The 21,787-nt window shown below is 40.8% G+C and overlaps 1 pseudogene; it reads right to left on the bottom strand.

Annotated features, from left to right (window-relative positions):
* On the bottom strand, positions 1 to 749 carry LOC138417836 (enhancer of rudimentary homolog pseudogene; annotated as a pseudogene).
* Positions 750 to 21,787: the final 21,038 nt, after the last annotated feature.

The raw sequence follows: 21,787 nt of genomic DNA, 5'->3' as shown, positions 1-21,787 counted from the left end.
TAACTAAAGAACATTTATTTGTTTTTCACCAAGACTTTATCTTGAGGACGTAACTAAACTGTGCCTCCACTCCCCACCCCAATTTGAAGGAGGATTAGTACAGTGGATGTTATAAAGCAGGTATGAACAGTTTGAGGGACTGGAACCAACATTAACTGACAAAAACCAACTTTCATCTAAATCATCATAAAAATGTTTAAGTAAAAAAAAGGGGGGGCAAAGGGGTTTTCAGATTGAACAAGATCATCACATTTTATCTAATACATTCAATTCTGGCTAGGGTATACCAAAATGGAAACAGGATAACTATAATACAAAACTTCCACTACAGCACACTGCACACACCTGTGTTCCAAGCCCACCCCCGTTCCCCTAATGCTTCCAAACTCAACTATTTCCCAGCCTGTTGGGCCTGTCGACGAGGGAGCACGTAGATCTTCTCTTTAATCCAATCTTTGTTATAAGGCTGGTACGTCTGGGTATCAGCTTGGTAAACAAGGCAGCTGAGGTCTGCCAGGTCATCAATAAAATCAAACAACTGACTGATATCATATGTGATAGAGGGGCTGTTGGGATTCATTCTCTTCAGATGTTCTTCATACATTTTACAAACACCTTCCATACACTCATTCACAGATTCATAGTCAGCGTAAGTTCTGCCTTCTGGCCTCTTGGTAGGCTGTACCAGCAAGATGGTGTGAGACATCGCGCCAAAGTCTCCCGCTGCAGCCGATGCCGACTCCGCCGCCGCCACCCAGGAGCTTACCAGCAACGCCGCTAACAGCCAATCCCTGCGAGAGGAGCCGCCCAATCCTTTGTATTTCTGCATTGTCTTTTGTAACCTCTCCTTTTTCATTTCTAATTTTGTTGATTTGATTCTTCTCTCTTTTTCGTGATGAGTCTGGCTAAGGGTTTGTCAGTTTTATCTTCTCAAACAACCAGCTTTTGGTTTTATTAATTATTACTACTGTTTCTTTCTTTTTCGTGTATTTCTGCTTGGATCTTTATGATTTCTTGCCTTCTACTAATTTTGGGGGGGGGGGTGGTTTGTTGTTGTTGTTCTTTTTCCAGTTGCTTTAGGTGTAAAGTTGGGTTGTTTATTCGATGTTTTTCTTATTTCTTGAGGTAGGATTGTATTGCTATAAACTTCCCTCTTAGAACAGTTTTTGCTGCATCCCATAGGTTTTGAGTTGTCATGTTTTCATTGTCATTTGTGTATAGAAATTTTCTGATTTCTTGAGTTTGATTTCTTTAGTAACCTGTTGGTTATTTAGAAACGTGGTGTTTAATCTCCATGTGTTTGTGTTTCTTACAGTATTTTTCTTGTAATTGATACCTAGTCTCATAGCACTGTGGTCAGAGAATATGCTTGATACGGTTTCAATTTTCTTAAATTTACTGAGGCTTGACTTGTGACCCCAAGATGTGGTCTATGCTGAAGAATGTTCCATGTGTACTTGAGAAGGTGTATTCTTCTCTTTTTGGATGGAATGTCCTGAAGATATCAATGAGATCCATTTCATCTAATATATCATTTAAGACTTGTGTTTCCTTATTAATTTTCTGTTTTGACGATGTGTCCATTGGTGTGAGTGGGGTGTTAAAGTCTCCTACTATTATTGTGTTACTTTCAATTTCTCCTTTTATGTCTGTTAGTGTTTGTCTTATGCATTGAGGTGCTCCTATGTTGGGTGCATAGATATTTACAATTGTTATGTTTTCCTCTTGGATTGATCCCTTGATCATTATGTAGTGTCCTTCCTTATCTCTTGTAATATTCTTTTTTTAAAAAAAATTATATATTTTATTGTTTAATGACAATGAAGATAGAATAAAAGAAAGCTGCCACAAATTTACAAGCGTGAATTCTGTGTGGGATTTGGGTTTAGTGATGGTAGCACTGAAGTACAAGGGAAGTTTGGAATTTTCTGGTGGTGTCTAAAGGAAAAGGAAAATTAAATTCTCATCATCATAAGGCAGTGTTGTAAAAACTAATAAAATAAAATACAACAAAAAACATGAACAGGTTAACTTTTCCTCTCTTGCTCATATTTACTAAAGTCAGAATACATATTTGGTCACCATATACATACTAATTTTTTTTTAATATTTTCATTTTTATTGCGACCCTGAGTTTTCTTTCCTGCCCCACAACCTCTTTTTTTTTAATTATTATTTTTTTTAATTTTACTTTATTTCACTTTATAATATTGTATTGGTTTTGCCATACATCAACATGAATCTACCACAGGTGTACATGAGTTCCCAATCCTGAACCCCCCTCCCACCTCCCTCCCCATATCATCTCTCTGGGTCATCCCAGTGCACCAGCCCCAAACATCCTGTATCCTGCATTGAACCTAGACTGACGATTCGTTTCTTACATGTTTCAATGCCATTCTCCCAAATCATCCCACTCTCTCCCTCTCTCACAGAGTCCGAAAGTCTATTCTATACATATGTGTCTCTTTTGCTGTCTCGCATACAGGGTTATCATTACCATCCTTCTAAATTCCATATATATGTGTTAGTATGCTGTGTTGGTGTTTTTCTTTCTGGCTTACTTCACTCTGTATAATCAGCTCCAGTTTCACCTACCTCATTAGAACAGACTCAAATGTATTCTTTTTAATGGCTGAGTAATACTCCATTGTGTATATGTACCACTTTCTTAGCCATTCATCTGCTGATGGACATCTAGGTTGCTTCCATGTCCTGGCTATTATAAACAATGCTGCAATGAACATTGGGGTACACGTGTCTCTTTCAATTCTGGTTTCCTCGGTTTGTATGCCCAGCAGTGGGATTGCTGGGTCATAAGGCAGTTCTAATTCCAGGATTTAAGGAATCTCCACACTGTTCTCCACAGTGGCTGTACTAGTTTGCATTTCCACCAACAGTATAAGAGGGTTCCCTATCTCCACACCCTCTCCAGCATTTATTGCTTGTAGACTTTTGGATAGCAGCCATTCTGACTGGTGTGAAATGGTACCTCATTGTGGTCTTGATTTGCATTTCTCTGATAATGAGTGATGTTGAGCATCTTTTCATGTGTTTGTTAGCCATCTCTATGTCTTCTTTGGAGAAACGTCTATTTAGTTCTTTGGCGATTTTTTGATTGGGTTGTTTATTTTTCTGGAATTGAGCTGCAGGAGTTGCTTGTATATTTTTGAGATTAGTTGTTTGTCAGTTGCTTCATTTGCTATTATTTTCTCCCATTCTGAAGGCTGTCTTTTCACCTTGCTTATAGTTTCCTTTGTTGTGCAGAAGCTTTTAATTTTAATTAAGATCCCATTTGTTTATTTTTGCTTTTATTTCTAATATTCTGGGAGGTGGGTCATAGAGGATCCTGCTGTGATGTATGTTGGAGAGTGTTTGCCTATGTTCTCCTCTAGGAGTTTTATAGTTTCTGGTCTAACGTTTAGATCTTTAATCCATTTTGAGTTTATTTTTGTGTATGATGTTAGAAAGTGTTCTAGTTTCATTCTTTTACAAGTGGTTGACCAGTTTTCCCAGCACCACTTGTTAAAGAGATTGTCTTTAATCCATTGTGTATTCTTGCCTCCTTTGTCGAAGATAAGGTGTCCATAGGTGTGTGGATTTATCTCTGGGCTTTCTATTTTGTTCTATTGATCTAGATTTCTGTCTTTGTGCCAGTACCATACTGTCTTGATGACTGTGGCTTTGTAGTAGAGCCTGAAGTCAGGCAGGTTGATCCCTCCAATTCCATTCTTCTTTCTCAAGATTGCTTTGGCTATTCAAGGTTTTTGTATTTCCATACAAATTGTAAAATTATTTGTTCTAGCTCTATGAAAAATACCTCTGGTAGCTTGATAGAGATTGCATTGAATCTGTAGATTGCTTTGGGTAGTATACTCATTTTCACTATATTGATTCTTCCAATCCATGAACATGGTATATTTCTCCGTCTATTAGTGTCCTCTTTGATTTCTTTCACTCGTGTTTTATAATTTTCTATATATAGGTCTTTAGTTTCTTTAAGTAGATATATTCCTAAGTATTTTATTCTTTTTGTTGCAATGGTGAATGGAATTGTTTCTTTAATTTCTTCTTCTACTTTCTCATAATTAGTGTATAGGAATGCAAGGGATTTCTGTGTGTTGATTTTATATCCTGCAACTTTACTATATTCATTGATTAGCTCTAGTAATTTTCTGGTGGAGTCTTTAGGGTTTTCTATGTAGAGGATCATGTCATCTGCAAACAGTGAGAGTTTTACTTCTTCTTTTTGAATTTGGATTCCTTCATTTCTTTTTCTGCTCTGACTGCTGTGGCCAAAACTTCCAGAACTATGTTGAATAGTAGCGGTGAAAGTGGGCACCCTTGTCTTGTTCCTGACTTTAGGGGAAATGCTTTCAATTTTTCACCATTGAGGATAATGTTTGCTGTGGGTTTGTCATATATAGCTTTTATTATGTTGAGGTATGTTCCTTCTATTCCTGCTTTCTGGAGAGTTTTTATCATAAATGGATGTTGAATTTTGTCAAAGGCTTTCTGTAATATTCTTTAATTTAAGGTCTAGTTTGACTGATATAAGGATTGCTACTCCAGATTTCTTTTGCTTCCCATTTGCATAGAATATATTTTTCCATCCTCTCACTTTCAGTCTATATGTGTCTTGAGGTCTGAAGCGGGTTTCTTGTAGACAGCATATATATGGGTCTTGTTTAGTATCCATTCAGCCAGTCTGTGTCTTTTGGTTGGAGCATTTAATCCAATTACATTTAAAGTAATTATTGATATCTATATTCCTATTGCCATTTTCTAATTGTTTGGAGTTGATTTTGTAGATCTTTTCTGACTATATAAGTCCATTGTAGGTGCCCAATCTGCTACTGGAGATAAGTGGAGAAATAACTCCAGAAAGAATGAAGGGATGAAGCCAAAGCAAAAACAATACCCAGTTGTGGATGTGACTGGTGATAGAAGCAAGGTCCAATGCTGTAAAGAGCAATATTGCATAGGAACCTGGAATGTCAGGTCCATGAATCAAGGCAAATTGGAAGTGGTCAAACAGGAGATGGCAAGAGTGAACGTCAACATTCTAGGAATCAGTGAACTAAAATGGACTGGAATGGGTGAATTTAACTCAGATGACCATTATATCTACTACTGTGGTCAGGAATCCCTTAGAAGAAATGGAGTAGCCATCATGGTCAACAAAAGAGTCCAAAATGCAGTACTTGGATGCAGTCTCAAAAACGGCAGAATGATCTCCATTCATTTCCAAGGCAAACCATTCAATATCATGGTAATCCAAGCCTATGCTTCAAGCAGTAACACCAAAGAAGCTGAAATTGAATGGTTCTATGAAGACCTACAAGCTCTTTTAGAAGTAACACCCAAAAAAGATGTCCTTTTCATTATAGGAGACTGGAATGCAAAAATAGGAAGTCAAGAAACACCTGGAGTAACAGGCAAATTTGGCTTTGGAATATGAAATGAAGCACGGCAAAGACTAATAGAGTTTTCCAAGAGAACGCACTGGTCATAGCAAACACTCTCTTCAAACAACACAAGAGAAGACTCTACACATGGACATCACCAGATGGTCAACACCAAAATCAGATTGATTGTATTCTTTGCAGCCAAAGATGGAGAAGCTCTATACAGTCAGCAGAAACAAGACCGGAAGCTGACTATGGCTCAGATCATGAATTCCTTATTGCCAAATTCAGACTTAAATTGAAGAGAGTAGGGAAAACCACTAGACCATTCAGGTATGACCTAAATAAAATCCCTTATGATTATACAGTGGAAGTGAGAAATAGATTTAAGGGACTAGACATGATAGACAGAGTGCCTGATAAACTATGGACAGAGGTTCGTGACATTGTACAGGAGACAGGGATCAAGACCATCCCCGTGGAAAAGAAATGAAAAAAAGCAAAATGGCTGTCTGAGGAGGCCTTACAAATAGCTGTGAAAGGAAGAGAAGTGAAAAGCAAAGGAGAAAGGCAAAGATATAAGCATCTGAATGCAGAGTTCCAAAGAATAGCAAGGAGAGATAAGAAAGCCTTCCTCAGTGATCAATGCAAAGAAATCAAGGAAAAGAACAGAATGGGAGAGACTAGAGATCTCTTCAAGAAAATCAGAGATACCAAGGGAACATTTCATGCAAAGATGGGCTCGATAAAGGACAGAAATGGTATGGACCTAACAGAAGCAGAAGATACTAAGAAGAGGTGGCAAGAATACACAGGAGAATTGTACAAAAAAGAGCTTCATGACCCAGATAATCACCATGGTGTGATCACTCATCTAGAGCCAGACATCCTGGAATGTGAAGTCAAGTGGGCCTTAGAAAGCATCACTACAAACAAAGCTAGTGGAGGTGATGGAATTCCAGTTGAGCTATTTCAAATCCTGAGAGACGATGCTGTAAAAGTGCTGCACTCAATACACCAGCAAATTTGGAAAACTCAGCAGTGGCCACAGGACTGGAAAAGGTCAGTTTTCATCCAATCCCAAAGAAAGGCAATGCCAAAGAATGCTTGAACTACTGCACAATTGCACTCATCTCACATGCTGCTGCTGCTGCTGCTAAGTCACTTCAGTCGTGTCTGACTCTGAGCTTGTAGGTCTTCATAGAACCATTCAACTTCAGCTTCTCTGGTGTTACTGCTTGAAGCATAGGCTTGGATTACCATGATATTGAATGGTTTGCCTTGGAAATGAATGGAGATCATTCTGTCGTTTTTGAGATTGCATCCAAGTACTGCATTTTGGACTCTTTTGTTGACCATGATGGCTACTCCATTTCTTCTAAGGGATTCCTGACCACAGTAGTAGATATAATGGTCATCTGAGTTAAATTCACCCATTCCAGTCCATTTTAGTTCACTGTGTGGACTACCAGGCTCCCCTGTCCCTGGGATTCTCCAGGCAAGAATACTGGAGTGGGTGGTCATTTCCTTCTCCAATGCAAGAAAGTGAAAAGTAAAAGTGAAGTTGCTCAGTAGTGCTGAACTCTTAGTGATCCCATGGACTACCAGGCACCTCCATCCATGGGATTTTCCAGGCAAGAGTACTGGAGTGGGTTGCCATTGCCTTCTCTCACATGCTAGTAATGTTCAAAATTCTCCAAGCCAGTCTTCAACAATACATGAACCGTGAACTTCCAGATGTTTAAGCTGGTTTTAGAAAAGACAGAGGAACCAGAGATCTAATTGCCAACATCAGATGGATCATCAAAAAAGCAAGAGAGTTCCAGAAAAACATCTATTTCTGCTTTATTGACTATGCCAAAGCCTTTGACTGTGTGGGTCACAATCAACTGTGAAGAATTCTGAAAGAGATGGGAATACCAGACCACCTGACCTGCCTCTTGAGAAACCTATATGCAGGTCAGGAAGCAACAGTTAGAACTGGACATGGAACAACAGACTGGTTCCAAATAGGAAAACGAGTACATCAAGGCTGTATATTGTCACCCTGCTTATTTAACTTCTATGCAGAGTACATCATGAGAAACGCTGGACTGGAAGAAACACAAGCTGGAATCAAGATTGCCGGGAGAAATATCAATAACCACAGATATGCAGATGACACCACCCTTATGGCAGAAAGTGAAGAGGAGCTAAAAAGCCTCTTGCTGAAAGTGAAAGAGGAGAGTGAAAAAGTTGGCTTAAAACTCAACATTCAGAAAACGAAGATCATGGCATCCAGTCCCATCACTTCATGGGAAATAGATGGGGAAACAGTGGAAATAGTGTCAGACTTTATTTTTGGGGGGCTCCCAAACCACTGCAGATGGTGATTGCAGCCATGAAATTAAAAGACACTTACTCCTTGAAAGGAAAGTTTTGATCAACCTAGATAGCATATTCAAAAGCAGAGACATTACTTTGCCAACAAAGGGCCATCTAGTCAAGGCTATGGTTTTTCCAGGGGTCATGTATGGAGGTGAGAGTTGGGCTGTGAAGAAAGCTGAGCATCAAAGAATTGATGCTTTTGAACTGTGGTGTTGGAGAAGACTCTTGAGATTCCCTTGGACTGCAAGGAGGTCCAACCAGTCCATCCTAAAGGAGATCAGTCCTGGGTGTTCTTTGGAAAGACTGATGCTAAAGCTGAAACTCCAATACTTTGGCCACCTCAAGCGAAGAGTTAACTCATTGGTAAAGACCCTGATGCTGGGAGGTATTAGGGGCAGGAGGAGAAGGGGACGACAGAGGATGAGATGGCTGGATGGCATCACCGACTCAATGCACATGAATTTGGGTGAACTCCGGGATTTGGTGATGGACAGGAGGCCTGGCGTGCTGCAATTCATGGCGTCGCAAAGAGTCAGACACGACTGAGCAACGGAACTGAACTGAACATTTGTTGTAAAGCTGGTTTGGTCGTACTGAATTCTCTTAAGTTTTGCTTGTCTGAAAAGCTTTTTCTTTCTCCATCAATTCTGAATGAGATCCTTGTTGGGTACAGTAATCTTGGTTACATATTTTTCCCTTTCAGTACTTTAAATATATCCTGCCATTCCCTTCTGGCCTGGAGAGTTTCTGCTGAAAGATCAGCTGTTAAGTGTATTGGGTTTCCCTTGTATGTTACTTGTTGCTTCTCCCTTGCTGCTTTTAATATTCTTTCTTTGTGTTTTGTCTTTGTTAGTTTGAATAGTTGTGTCTTGGCGTGTTTTTGCTTGGGTTTATCCTATATGGGAGTCTTTGTGCCTCTTGGACTTGATTGACTATTACTTTTTTATGTTAGGGAAATTTTCAAGTATAATCTTGTCAAAAATTTTCTCATACCCTTTCTTTTTCTCTTCTTCTTCTAGGACCTGTATGATTCGAATGTTGGTGCATTTGATATGGTCCCAGAGGACTCTGAGACTGTCCTCAGCTCTTTTCATTCTTTTTACTTTATTTTGCTTTTCAGAAGTTATTTCTACCATTTTATCTTCCAGCTCACTGATTCATTCTTCTGGTTCAGATATTCTACTATTGATTCCTTCTAGAGTATTTTTAATTTTAGTAATTGTGTTGTTTGTCTCTGTATGCTTATTCTTTAATTCTTCAAGATCTTTGTTAATTGATTTTTGCATTTTCTCCATTTTGTTTTCAAGGTTTTTGATCATCTTTATTATCATTATTCTGAATTCTTTTTCAGGTAATTTGCCTATTTCCTCTTCATTTATTTGGACTTCTGTTTCTAGTTTGTTCTTTCATTTGTGCAGTATTTCTCTGCCTTTTTTTTTTTTTAGAGTTATTGTGTTTGAGGTCTCCTTTTCCCAGGCTTCAAGGAAAGATGAATTCTTTTCTTGAAGAAGGTTAAATTCTATCTTCTTTTTGGTTTCTGCCCTCCTAAGGTTGTTCCAGTGGTTTGTGTGAGCTTTGTATAGGGTGAGATTTGTGCTGAGTTTTGGTTTGTTTGTTTTTCCCCTGATGGGCAAGACTGAGTGAGGTGGTACTCCTGTCTGCTGATGATTGTATTTGTATTTTTATTTTGTTTGTTGTTTAGATGAGGCATCCTGCACAGGGTGCTACTCGTGATTAGGTGATGCCGGTCTTGTATTCAAGTGGTTTCCTTTGTGTGAGTTCTCGCTATTTGACACTCCGTAGGGTTAGTTCTCTGGTAGTGTAGGGTCTTGGAGTCAGTGCTCCCACTCCAAAGGCTCAGGGTTTGATCTCTGGTCAGGAGTGAAGATTGCACAAGTAGCTTGCTATGGCATTAAGGGAGAGTAAAATAAACATCCAATAATTAGAAACCAAAGATGAACCCCAGACAAATGGCAGTTACAAAACCGGGCAAATAATAATTAAAATAATGGAATATACACATATACATATAGACCCATGAGCAAAGTGAAAACAGTCCAACAAAAATTAAGTACAGTAGATTGATCTGGTGAACAAAGGAAATAAAAAATTATATTTACCAGTTAAGAACAAAAACTCACTTAAGCACAAACTGGAAAACAAAACTAAAGTACGGTGCCAAGAGGGGAATAAAGCAATGAAAACAAAACTAACAAATATGTTGAGAGGAAAGGAAAGAAAGAATAGATATGCAAAGTTAAATAGAGGTAGATGAGGATTTATGTACATTAAAGAGTAACTGCAAGGGGAAAAGAACAGTAAGAAATACAAATGAAGGAATAAATGTAGAAAAAATAATAATACGTTTAAAAAACTAAAATTAAAAAAAGAGAAAAGAAAAAAAAAGAGGGAAACTTCACAGAACTGCAAAAGTCCAATGTTAGAGGCAGAGGTTTATGACAACAACAAAAAAAGGTGTCTGAGGAAAAAGAAAAAAAAAAAAGCTCAAAAGCTTAATTGGGTTTCTTAGTGCCAATAAAATTGACAACTACAACAGAGGGGGAAAGAAAGGGGGAAAAAATCCAAAAGAATCTACAGAACAAGTCAAAAAATAAGATAATAAATGTTTTTCATGAGTCACTGCTGTCAGTCCTTTCCCTCACTAGGAATCACAGTCCACCTTCCCTCCCTAGGATGTCCTCCAACACTGTGCTGATCTCTGGATCTGCTGTGGAGGCTGCTCACATTCTAATCTGGTCCTACTCCTGTGTGTCCTTGCATCCAATGCCCACAGCTATCAGAGCTAGTGCGTTTTCTTTTGTGTGAGCTCTCAGTGGCCTTTTATATATTCCATAGACACAGAGTCTGCTTAGTTGATCTTGGTGTATTTAAATCTTCTGGATTTAATTGTATGACTTGTACAGCTGGTGGGGAGGTTTTGAGTCTTCTTCCTTAGTCACACTGCCCCTGGGTTTCAACTGTGGTTTTATTTCCACCTCTACATGTGGGTCGTCCACTGGGGTTTAGCTCCTGAGGCTGCCCTAGAGGGCTTGGGTTTGCCCCTGTGAGGGCCAGGTGTGGAAGTGGTGCAACTGCTTGGGTCACAGGGTTTCTGGCAGCACCAGGTACTCAGGGGGGTTGGTGTCTAGGGTAGTAGGAAATATAGTGCTCTAGAAGGGTATGGCAACCAATATTGGCCAATATGCTCCAGTATTCTTGCCTGGAAAATCCCCTTTTTGACAGAGAAGCCTGGCAGGCCACAGTCTACAGGTTCGCAAAGAGCTGGACAGGTCCAAAAGGACCCTGCATGCATAGATGCAAGATTTTTTTTTTTTTTTTTTTGCCTGTAGCAGCTCTGCCCCAGTGAGAGTTGAGCATGAAGGTGGTGTAGCTACTTGGCTTGTGGGGACCCTGGCAGCGCCAAGTGTGCAAGGACACAGACTGCCTCCACAGCAGGAATTGTGGCCCTATCAGAGTCTTTTTTCAAGCGTCTTGTAGCTGGTGACCAGGCCTCTTTGGCGAGTCTTTCTCCGTAGCTCTACCTGTTCAAGCACTTAGAGGGATCCCTTGCCTGGGGTCCTTCTCTGTTCTTCGGTGGGTCAGTCACTTAAAGGGGCACTCTGGGTTGGGCGGGGTGGGGGGTCCTACTCTGTACTTCTACTCATCAGTCACTGAAAGGAGCACCCTGTGTGGGGTTCTACTCTGTAGTTCAGTGCGTCAGGTGTTTGGTGGGCCAGCCTCTCTGTTGTTCAGCTGCTGATGCTGGTGTATGGAGAGACAGAGGCAATGGTGATGGTTTCACCCCTTACGCATGACTCAGCAGTATCGCCTTGCTTCCATGGCTGCCTGGCTTTCCTCCACAGGCATTTCCCACCACAATCTCCTCCCTCCATGCCCTTGATCCGTCTCTTCTCAGTCAACATCAGCCCTCACCCTGGGATTGCTCCACAATCCCTAAACTCCAGCTCCCAGCTGCTGCCCCTTCCAGGAGACCCATGTTCCTGCCCTGCATTTGTATGGCTGCGGCAAGGACTGTCTGATTCTCATTCCGTTTAGGCTGCCACAGATCAGCTGTTTCACTCTCAGCCTTAAATGTTTCTCCTCTGACTCAGACAATTGCCCTGCTTTGGGGATCAGACCCCTGCTTCAGTTCCCCTACCCGTGGAGGGCAGGTCCAGTCCTACTCACACTCCTGATTTTCTCCCTAGTTCCTTCATCCTACTGAGTTTTGTGTGGTTCTATATATTCTTTTCCACTTATCAGATACTCCTGTCCACTCTCAGCTGGTATTCTGCATGCACCTCTTTGTCTGAAGGTGTATTCCTGATGTATCCGTGGAGAGAGATGTACTCCATGTCCACCTACTTCTCCGCCATCTTTTTCTCTCCTAAAGAGCCTCTTGATGAAAGTGAAAGAGGAGAGTGAAAAAGTTGGCTTAAAACTCAACATTCAGAAAACTAAGATCATGGCATCCGGTCCTATCACTTCATGCAAATAGATGGGGAAACAATGGAAGCAGTAAGAGACTTTACTTTTGGGGCTCTAAAATCACTGCAGATGGTGACTGCAGCCATGAAATTAAAAAATGCTTGTTCCTTGGAAGAAAAGCTATGACCAACCTAGACAGCATATTAAAAAGCAGAGACATTACTTTGCCAGCAAAGGTCTGTCTAGTCAAAGCTATGGTTTTTCCAGTAGTCATGCATGTATGGATGTGAGAGTTGGACCATAAAGCAAGCTGAGCACCAAAGAATTGAGCTTTTGAACTGTGGTGTTGGAGAAGACTCTTGAGAGATTCTTGGACTGCGAGGAGATCCAGCCAGTCCATCCTAATGGAAATCAGTCCTGAATATTCATTAGAAGGACTAATGCTGAACCTGAAACTCCAATACTTTGGCCACCTGATGTGAAGAGCAGACTCATTGGAAAAGAGCCTGGTGCTGGGAAAGATTGAAGGCAGGAGGAGAAGGGGACGACAGAGGATGAGATGGTTGGATAGCATCATGGACTCAATGGACATGAGTTTGAGTAAGCTCCAGGAGTTGGTGATGGACAGGGAAGCCTGACATGCTGCAGTCCATGGGGTCGCAAAGAGCAGGACATGACTGAGCAACTGACTAACTGACATGCCACAACTACATAAGCCCGAGTGCCCTAGAGCGTGGGCTCCACGACAAGGGAAGCCTATGCAGCAAGGAAGACCCTGCACAGCCAAAAAATAAGCAAAATTATATCTATATGTAAAAGAATATCTTTTATTTCTTGTTTGTTATTGGGAGTAAAGCTCAATAAAACCTTCTGTGAACTATTGTTATCTATTGTCATTCTAGAACCAAACTCTGTGGTCTGGTCCAGCCCAGTCTGTCAGGTCTTAGTTAAGGCATGAGGGAATTTTAGTTGAGGCATGTGGGATCTAGTCCCCTGACCAGGGCCCGAACATGGGCCCCCTGCATTGGGAGCACAGAGTCTTATGCACTGGACCACCAGGGAAGTCCCTGATCAAGCCCATTCGTCCATTTAGAAGTTAGAAACTACACACAGCATGAAGTTACATCATGACTTCAATCTTAAAAGCAGGCAGATCTGAGCTGAACTCTGACCTTACCACATACTGTTTGGGTAATCTATAAGAATGACTTAATTTTTCTGAAACTTTATAAAGTTCTTCTTTATAAAATTGGGACAATAATGCTTACCTCATGATATGGTTGTAAAATTAATTATATTTGTGTAGACTGGTAGGCCCTTAAGTACTCAATATTTCATTAGTTACTTTCTCAACTTGTAATTAATTTGTAGAGCACAGTATAATCTTAGAATTTATATATATTATATAAATTGTATCTCTAGTTGTGTGTGTGTATGTGTGTGTGTGTGTATAAATTGAAAGTATTTTCCATTCTTGAACCTGAATAGTGGTAAAGTTTAGATCACTGCTACCACTTCTCCTACTTTATTATTAATTCTGTCTCTTTTTTTCACAAATCGTTATTTTAATGTTTATAGCTTTATTTTTAAAAGCTAATAAAAGAGAGAGAATATAAAGAATATTTATTTTTATTTTCTAATATAAGATTACCTTGGCCACGAATTTTAAAACTAAAGAGTTCTGAGTTTTATTTATTTTCACATTTTCCCAAAATACTTTTTCTATTGTGACGTGAAACAAACAAAAAATTCCACCCAGAATTATCTCTTCCTGTAATCAGGTAAATAGAATAGTGCTCTGACTGACATACAAAAACAGACTAGAATATTAATAGGACTATTCTTCAAATCAGGGTCTTCACAAGCTGACTGAGGTCAGTTTCCCTGGGAAACAGACTCTGAGATGAAGGTTTGTGTGTAGTAATTGTTAGTGAGTCTTACGGGGCTGAACACCTGTGGGGAAGGAGGAGGAAACAGGATTGACTGAGGGAGAAGCTGACGTGTGGAGGGGTCTCACAGAGAGCTCTGGCGCTGGGAAGGCCCTTCATGAGGCAGTGGAGTGGGTCATGGTGGGTCAGGTGGCTCCATGTTGTCCAGTCCTCAGCTGTGAGCTGTCAGGAAGGAAGGTTGGGTGGTCCTCTTTGGCTAAGGGCAGTTCCCAGGGAGGATTTAGCTGAGAGCTGGGGAGTGAGGTGGTGTGAGGGGTTCCTGAGTTACTCTCTGCAGCCTTCACTACATGCTTAAGTGAAAATATGTTCAGACTTTCTTCAAATCATATTTTAGATGTGTACTGCAAACTAATGTCTCCCCAGTCACAGCAACAACCAAGTTCAGGGCAGGGTACCTTTCAAAATCATTTAGGAGGGGAAAAAAAGGAAAATACTAGAATAAAGTCCTCATTTGTTTGGAAACAGCCTTTTGAGAACAACATCATTGGTTTTGTTTTAAGATTTTTTTTTTAATGTTGACCATTCTTTAAGTCTTTATTGAATTGGTTACAGTATTGCTTAGGTTTAATGTTTTGGTTTTCTGACCACAAGGCACATGGAATCTCAGCTTCCTGACCAGGGATCGAACCCACACTCCCTGTACTGGAAGGCGAAGTCTTAACCACTGGACCACCAGGGAAGTCCCAACATAATTGTTTAAGATGCCAAATATCTTCAAAAACAACAACCACAACCCAGAAGACTGTTTCTGAATATACAGGATCCTCTTAGTGGCCTGTTTTTCTTACTGTATCTCCTGAGTATTCAGTACTAGGGTTACATCACTCCCCACCTCTAATGCCCCAGAGGAGAAGCACAGATTTGATGTATGTGACTACAAGTCCTGGGGCTATTCATGCAGAATCTCTGACAGTAAGAAGGCATGAGACTTTCAGTGACAGCTGGGGTATTTCAGAGTCCATGAGAGATGACCTTGGGCTAAACTCTAGTGCAGGAATTGATCACTCTCTTGAATCCACACTGAAAAAGAAAAGCAGTAGATGAGGGTAGGAGACAATTGGGGAAGAAGAGAGGGAGAGCTCTTTACAACAAAAAAGTACAGAGAACTGTGACAAAGACTAATCCCTTCCTCCAATATTTGTTTGCCCCCTTTCCCCCTACAGAAGTAGGACTGCTGAATTTCAAGTTAGCAAATGACCACCCAGAAGAAAGATGTGATACTTCACCCCTTCTTGCCATTGGTTTTGCAGTAATGGGATTAGTTTTTAATGAGAAGTGAGTGAAAATATTTTGTACAATTTATAGAATAGGGATCGAACCCAGGTCTCCCGCATTGCAGGCAGATTCTTTACCAGCTGAGCCACAAGGGAAGCCCAAGAATACTGGAGTGGGTAGCCTATCCCTTCTCCAGGGGATCTCCCAGACCCAGGAATCAAACCAGGGTCTCCTGCATTATAGGTGGATTCTTTACCAACTGAGCTATCAGGGAAGCTCTTACAATTTATAGAAAGTGTCCTTAAATATGGGTTTCCCCAGTGGCTCAGTGGTAAATCTGCCCATGATGCAGGAGACACAGGAGACGCAGGTTCTAACCCTGGGTGGGGAAGATCCCCCGGAGAAGGGCATGGCAACCTACTCCAGTATTCTTGCCTGGAAACTTCCAGGCACATAGGAGCCTGGAGGGCTACAGTCCATGAGGTCTCAAAGAGCTGGACATGACTGAGCACAACTAATACACATAAACATTTATTCTAAATTAATACAAGAAAAGTACTCAAGGGACTTCCCTGGTGGTCCAATAAGATTCCACATTCCCAGTGCAGGGGGCCCGGATTTGATCCCTGGTCAGAGAACTAGATCCCACATGCTGCAGCTGAGAGTTCACATGCCACAACTAAAGATCCTGCATGCCACAACTAAGACCCATCACAACCAGATAAATAAATTCTTTTTTAAAAAGTTCAGTTCAGTTGCTCAGTTGTGTCCAACTCTTTGTAACCCCATGAACCTCAGTACGCCAGGCCTCCCTGTCCATCACCAGCTCCCGGAGTCCCCTGAAACCCATGTCCATTGTGTCGGTGATGCCATCCAACCATCTCATCCTCTGTCGTCCCCTTCTCCTCCTGCCCTCAATCTTTCCCAGCATCAGGGTCTTTTCCAATGAGTCAGCTCTCCACATCAGGTGGCCAAAGTATTGGAGTTTCAGCTTCAACATCAGTCCTTCCAACGAACACCCAGGACTGATCTCCCATAGAATGGACTGGTTGGATCTCCTTGCAGTCCAACGGACTCTCAAGAGTCTTCTCCAACACCACAGTTCAAAAGCATCAATTCTTCAGCACTCAGCTTTCTTTATAGTCCAACTCTCACATCCATACATGACTACTGGAAAAACGATAGCCTTGACTAGACGGACCTTTGCTGGCAAAGTAATGTCTCTGCTTTTTAACATGCTGTCTAGGTTGGTCATAACTTTTCTTCCAAGGAACAAGCGTCTTTTAATTTCATGGCTGCAGTCACCATCTGCAGTGATTTTGGAGCCCAGAAAAATAAAGTCAGCCACTGTTTCCACTGTTTCCCCATTATTTGCCATGAAGTGATGGGACCAGATGCCATGATCTTAGTTTTCTGAATGTTAAGCTTTAAGCCAACTTTTTTACTCTCCTCTTTCACTTTTATCAAGAGGCCCTTTAGTTCTTCTTCACTTTCTGCAATAAGGGTGGTGTCATCTACATATCTGAGGTTATTGATATTTCTCCTGGCAATCTCGATTCCAGCTTTTTAAAAAGAAAAATACTCAAAAAAGTCCTCATTTTCAGAATCTTTTAGAGCAGCAAAAGTTTAGTAAATACACTTTTAATATTTAAACTCAAAGATTCATAGATAATAAAATAATTTGCTGAACAAATTTGAAACTACCCTGTGCCAAATGCTGTTCTAAACATTGCTGATACCACTGTGAACAGGACACACAAAGTCTGCTTTTGTGACCTTACATTGTAGTGATGAGAGGCATTCAGTCAACAAATAAAACAAAACATGGCAGGAGGTGGTAGTGTGACCCCTAAGTAGGATAAGAGAGTTAAGGAGTGGCAGGAAATGCTTTCCTAGCAAGATTATATATGAGCACAGACCTGAAAGAAGTAGTAAAATCAAAAACATTTGGTTATCTGGGAAAAGAACATTCCAGAAAGAAATACCAATGAATATTAAGTGGGAGCAAGGTTAACATGTTTGTCGAATAGTGAGGCTCTGTGATTGAAGCTGAGGAAGCAAGATGAATATAAGAGATCTAAGGGTTTCTATGGTAAGAACTGAGGGTTTTCTCTTGAGTAGAGTGATTAGGAACTTTTGAGGGACTTCTCTGGTAGTCCAGTGGTTAAGAATCCAGTCTTTGAATGCAGGGGACATAGGTTTGATCCCCGTTGGGGAAACTAAGATCCTACATGCCATGGGGCAACTAAGCCCGAGTGTTTTGCAGTGAAAGATCCTGCATGCCACAACTAAGACCTGACACAGCCAAATATGTGAGCAGGAGAAATGAAGTGATCTGAGTTATATTTTCAAAGCATCCCTGTGGAAAACAGACAGGTCAGGTGGGAGCAGAAAGACCAGGTGAAAGTTGATGGTGGCATAGATCAGGGAGAAGTGGTCAGATTCTGGATATGTTTTGAGGGTAGAGAGGGCATGATTTCCCGCTGAACTGAATGTGTGGGGTGAGAGAATAAGGACTGAGGACTGACTCTAAAATTTAGCCTAATAGGTGCTGTCTTGATAAAAATCCTGCTTACAAATTCCAGTGTGGAGGCAGAGACTGGGGGAAAGGGAAGGCTTTATGGGAAAAAGGAAAGGCACTTTTCAAGACGTTCATTCTAGTAGTAACTAAATTCACTATGACCTTGCACGGGCTAAACTTACATCTTATTTTCTTTCACCTTCATCTTATTTTCACAGATACCCTGTGGAATGTCTATTACCATCTCCGTTTCACAGATGAGGGCGTGGTTGAAAGCGGGCTGCATAACTTGTCCAAGGTCACACAACTAGTGAGTGGCACAGGCACTGTTTAAACCCTGACTCCAAACGCGGGTTCCAAACCACTCTGTTACACAGACTTCAGCATCTCTACTCTTTCATCCTTTTAGAGTAGGACTAACAGATTAATCTCCACAGGCCAGATCTGGCCCTCTGCCTGTTTTTGTACAGCTCATAAGCTAAGACCGTTTTTTTTTAATCAAAAGAAAAATATTTCCTGACTGTTGAAAATTATATGAAATTCGAAGTTCATTATCAATAGATAAAGTTTTACTGGAACAGAGTCATGTCCATTTGTTTACCTAATGCCTGTGGCTATCTTTAGGCTCCACTACAGGGCAACCCAAGACGGGCGGGTCATGGTGGAGAGGCCTGACAGAATGTGGTCCACTGGAGAAGGGAATGGCAAGCCACTTCAGTATTCTTGCCTTGAGAACCCCATGAACAGTATGAAAAGGCAAAATGATAGGATACCAAAATCCGGGAGATGGTGATGGACAGGGAGGCCTGGCGTGCTGCAATTCATGGGGTCGCAAACAGTCGGACACGACTGAGTGACTGAACTGAACTGAACTGAACTGACAAAGCTGAATAGTTGCAGTAGAGACCATTTGACCCACAAAGCCTAAAATATTTACAGTCTGGCCACATACAGAAGACGTTTGCCAACCTCTGGTTTAGAGAATGATTTCTGTCCTAACTTTTATGAAATGCCTTTCTTGTGAAACATTTCTATTGAGTTAATTTATCTAGTGTCAAGAAGGTACCCCTCTGTGGAAGTTTGTTCAGTAAAAAATTAATTACTCATGTCGTTTTAAATTGAAAATGCAATACACAGTGGAAGTGAACCCAGAGTCAAAATAATGGTAATAGCCTTGATGGTTCACTCTCTCTCTCCTTGCTCTCTCTCTCTCTCTCTCTCTCTCTCTTTCTCTTGCTGTCTCTTTCTCTCCTCTCTTCCTCAAATATGGGCTAAATACCACTCAAATAACCTGTACACTTTGGGCTTCTCAGATGGCACTAGTGGTAAAGAACCCACCTGCCAGTGCAGGAGATGTAAGAGAGAAAAGTTCAATCCCTGGGTCAGGATAATCCTCTGGAGGAGGGCTTGGCAACCCACTCTAGTATTCTTGCCTGAAGAATCTCCATGGACAGAGAAGCCTGGCAGGCTACAGTCCAAAGGGTCGCAAAAAGTCAGACACAACTGAAGTGATTTAGCACAGCACAGCCCAACTTGTACATTTCAGGACATTGATAACTCCTGCTATTTTGAAATTATTAAAGAATTTATCTTTAGGGTCTCTTTTTGAAAATTTTAAGTTCCCAAATTTCTAGCTTTGGAACTATATAACACACTGAGATATGGACCCAGTCAAGTTTCCTTCTACTGAATGCCGAGGGTGAATAATCCTGATAACATCGATTAAGGGACAGGAGTCTATAGATGAACAGTTACTTTATTTCCACCAGAAAAGAATTATGTGAGGTCTACAAGTATAGTTCTCCCAGCAAAAAGCTTTGTAATGATCTAGTGTACAGGGAAATAATACAGAAAACAAGATAAGAGCTATATACAGAAGGAGAGTGTTCAATCTGTGCCAAGAACAGAAAGGCTCTCTTAGTCACAGTTTTTATCTGTGAATCTAGAAGCAGCTGATGTTGTGAAGCCCAGTGTGTTTGTGTATTGCTATGATTTTTCTGGCTTTCTCTTTCAATAAAAATCTATTTTATCTGAATTGAGCTGAAACAGCTTTTCATCCGTGCCATTTTTGACCCAGAGAGAGGTGATAAATCCCACCCTTAGAGTAGACGTGAAAAGAGGCTCATCTGAATTGCATTCGAATGTGGATGGTAATGTTACAGACTCCTCAGAGAGCAAAAACACGACCTTTTCGGTCATGCCCCATTGCCTCTTGTCACGCTCAACTATATGTTACATATAAACCATAATGTAGACATTATGTGTATCTACTACTTTTCCATAACGTTTTCTTTGGGACCAAACTTTTATTTAAAGATAATTGTACCAGTCTTGGTGTGAGGGGAAGGTGGGGGTTGCATACTGTATGATTCCATTTATAGTTGTTTAGTTGCTAAGTCATGTCCAGTTCTTTTGCAATCGCATGAACTGTAGCCTGCCAGGCTCCTCTGTCCGTGGGATTTCCCAGGCAAGAGGACTGGAATGGGTTGCCATTTCCTTCTCCAGGGGAATCTTCCCGACCCAGGGATCGAAACCCACATCTCCTGCATTGGCAGGCAGATTCCTTACCACTGAGCCAACAAGGAAGCTCCATTTATATGGCATTCTCTTTCTTGACAGCTTTTATTGATATATAATTCACATGCCATACAATTCACTCATGTAAAGCATACAATTCACTGGTTTCTAGTATACACAGAGTTGCACAGCCACTACCGCAGTCACACTTAGAACATTTTCATTAACTCCCCCCCAAAATACTGCACCTTTCAGCCATCACCATCCTTTCCCTCCCAGCCCACCCAGCCCTAGACAATCACTTAATCTACTTTCTGTCTCCGTAGATATGTCCATTCTGAACATTTCCTAAATGGAATCATCCAGAATATGATCCTTTGTGGTTGGCATGTTTTCAAGGTACATCCACGTTGTGATGTCAATACTCTTATTTCTTTTTATTGCTGAATAATATTTCATTGTATGATATAGCCTGTGATACTTTTTAAATGACAAAAATTATAGACCCAAAGAATAGATTAGTGGTTACCAGGTGTTAGGAGTGGTGATTGTGGGGGCAGGGGATGCTATGACTGGCTATAAGAGGATAGCATGAGGGATCCTTGTGGTAGAACTGTTAGTTATCTTGACTGTGGTGGTAGTTACACAAATCTACAGATAAAATTTTATAGAATTAAATACACACATGAGTACATAGAAATAGTAAAATCTGAATAAGATCAGTAAATTGTAGCAGTATCATTTTCCTCCATGGGATATTGTTTGCTAGTTATGCAAGATGTTATCTTGGGGAGAAACTGGATGAAAAGTATATGGGATCATTGCATTATTCTCTATGACTGCATGTGACTTCACAATGATCTCAAGATAAAAATTGAAAAATAATAAAAATAGAAATATACCTTCCAAGAATGCAGAGTAAGGACCTCTGAAAATTCATTCCTCTATAAAAGGAAAAAGATCGCTAGCAAAATTGGTCAAAATCAACTTTTTCAGAGTTCTAGGACTTAACCAAATGCTTGTAACAATTTGAGGAGTGCTTATTCAAGAAAAACACTCACTCATGGTAAAAGACTTTGAGTTTTGTGGCACTTTAACCTACTCTCTTCTCATCCTCCTCTCCCCAGCTCCAGGGTAGCCTTGAAAGCAAACAAACCTGCAGTCATGGTGAAACGCAATAGCAGCCACTGGAAGGGATAAAATGTTGGAGTTTCCCCAATGCTCCATTGCCAAACAGCTGTCATTATGTGACCTGTCGGGCAGTTCCCTGGAAATTCCCACTCACAAGCCTTCTTGTTTTGATGCAGCTGATATTAAGAGATGCTCGTCTTTACTCCCTGCTCGTCTTTCCCTAAATTCTCCCCCCACCCAACCCCCAGCAT

This window comes from Ovis canadensis, chromosome 13 (genome assembly GCF_042477335.2).
Source record: "Ovis canadensis isolate MfBH-ARS-UI-01 breed Bighorn chromosome 13, ARS-UI_OviCan_v2, whole genome shotgun sequence".
Classification (NCBI taxonomy): Eukaryota; Metazoa; Chordata; class Mammalia; order Artiodactyla; family Bovidae; genus Ovis; species Ovis canadensis.
This window is presented reverse-complemented; position numbering and strand designations above follow the sequence as displayed.